Here is a 2,388-nt window from a genome sequence, read left to right as displayed (position 1 = left end):
ACGTTGGTCTATATTCCTGAACGGGTTCCAGTACACCTTGACCCATGTGCCGGGGAAACGGTTGTGCCACGCGGATGCGCTGAGTCGATTGCCCCTTCCTGGCGGGAGCACTGAGGATCCTGCTCCAGCGGAGCACATAATGATGCTGGAAACACTTCCGGGGGCTCCTGTAACGGCTACTGATATAGCTGAGAAAACGAGGAAAGATGCTGTTCTCTCCCGTGTGCTCACTTGGGTTGGGAGGGGGTGGCCAGGTGGTCTGCATGAAGACAAATTCAGGCCTTATGCGACTAGGCAGCACGAGTTGTCCATGCATAAGGGTTGTCTCCTGTGGGGAGATAGGGTCATCATTCCAGCACCACTGAGAAACAGGGTTCTTGAGACGCTTCACATGGGACAGCCGGGAATGGTCAGGATGAAGTCGCTAGCCCGATGTTATGTGTGGTGGCCTGGAATGGACCAGAACATAGAACAATGGGTACGAACATGCAAGGCATGCCAAGAGGTGCGGCCAGAAGTGGCCAGAGCACCAGTCCACTGGTGGGAGCAGTCCAGATCTCCCTGGAGCCGGCTGCACTTAGATTTTGCTGGGCCATTCCAAGGAAAGGTCTTTTTGGTTATCGTTGATGCATATTCCAAATGGTTAGAAGTGGCGATGGTCCCTAGCATGGCATCAGCTGCCGTCATCAAGGTGTTGAGGCAGCTGTTTGCAACCCACGGGTTACCTGAGACCATTGTATCAGATAATGGGGCAGCTTTTGTATCCCAAGAATTCAGGGCATTCTTGGCTGATAACTTCATAAGAGGGGTAACATCCGCGCCCTTTCACCCATCCTCCAATGGGCAGGCTGAGCGCATGGTAAGAACAGCCAAAGAATCCATTGCGCGCTTAATGGAGGGTAACTGGTCAGCTCGCATCGCGCGAATGTTATTTTTGCAGCATGCGACGCCATGTACCGCAACGGGCAAGTCGCCAGCTGAGCTGCTCTTGGGTAGGAGACTGGTAACAGTGCTGGATTATGTCCACCCGGATAAAATGCCAAACCATAATTCAAGAGCAACTCCCCAGGCTGAGACTGACACAACAAGGTATCTCGCCCCTGAAGATCTGGTCTGGGTGAGGAACTATTCACGAGGTTCGAGGTGGGTGGCTGGTGTGGTCACCCGGGCTAGTGGACCTGTGTCCTATTATGTGACCTTGGAAAATGGGCAAGTGTGGAAGAGACATATAGATCAGCTGAGGCGCCGGGCGCTCAGCAGGGAGGAGCCAGATAATTCATCCCAGGCTAACGACGCAGAGCCGCAAGACCAGAGTGAAAATGGCCCAAAGGTGCAATCACCAGGGGCTTTAACAAATGAACCAGGGTCTGCTAGTCCTCACGATGACGAGGTACAGATAGGGGACCCTGAGATGTCGGGGACTCCATCTGTTCCTGACGAAACCCCTAGAGCAGCCCCTCTACCACAGGTAACACCCAATCCAGAACCTGCAACACCTGTTGTCAGGAGATCAAGTAGAAGTTGTAGGCCCCCACAGTACCTGAGAGATTACGTCTGCTGTGCTCACTAGGGGGGAAGGGGTGTTGTGTATTGAGTCAAAGGATTTTATATCTGTATTATTATTGTCTGTATTTGCATTAGGGTAAAGTAACTGCCTTTTGGTTCCAGAGGGTACAGCTACTATTGGTTCATTTAAGCTGCTGTATTTGGATCCTCTGTCTTATTGGTTCCCTCCAAAAGGCAGGACTGTGATTGCCTGATATTGTTCCCTCCAAAATGTATCCTTTCTTGCTAGTTCCCTGTCCCTATAAATGTAGCTTTCCTCTCCCCAGTCTTCAGTCTTGTGCTTTAATAAAGAAGTGTTACTAGAGAACTGTCTCCAGCATGTTATATCAGGAGAGCTGAAATCACAAACCCCACGTCACAACAGAAATCATGTAAAAAAAAACCTTGTCCTTTTACAAAGCCTTTACCTAATTGTATATATGGTAATTATAATAGCAAGCAATTCTGTTCGGTCTACTGTTTGATAATAGTAGTGGCTACTGTTTTCCATACCTTTGACCGCTTATCAGTTTTGTATGCTGCTTGTACAATAATAAAAGCATCCTTAATTAAAAAAAAAAATCAAAAAGCATTGAAAAGCATTGAAAGTACTCAATTATCTGAGGTTCTGTCTCCCAGTAGCAGCCTGCCTCCCACAATGTTCTATTTAGAAAAACTGGATTTCCTTTTAAAAAAAAGCTCAGCAACTTTGGCTGTCCCCTCAACAGAAATCCTGGCCATACCCATGCCCAAGGGAGACCGTTCCACTGTCAAACTGCTCTTTCTGTCAGAAAGTGCTTCCTGATGTTTAGTGGGAATCTCATTTCTTTTAACTTGAAGCCA

At 48.5% G+C, this 2,388-nt stretch overlaps 1 long non-coding RNA gene across 1 annotated transcript; it reads left to right on the top strand.

Annotated features, from left to right (window-relative positions):
* The first annotated feature begins 406 nt into the window (after nucleotides 1–406).
* LOC308473798 lies at nucleotides 407–1,873 on the top strand. Its single transcript, XR_013984332.1, has 2 exons — nucleotides 407–1,136; nucleotides 1,391–1,873. It is a non-coding gene; the product is annotated as an uncharacterized lncRNA (long non-coding RNA).
* Nucleotides 1,874–2,388: the final 515 nt, after the last annotated feature.

The sequence above is a fragment of the Podarcis pityusensis genome, assembly GCF_964106645.2.
Source record: "Podarcis pityusensis genome assembly, chromosome: 3".
Taxonomy (NCBI): Eukaryota; Metazoa; Chordata; class Lepidosauria; order Squamata; family Lacertidae; genus Podarcis; species Podarcis pityusensis.
This window is presented reverse-complemented; position numbering and strand designations above follow the sequence as displayed.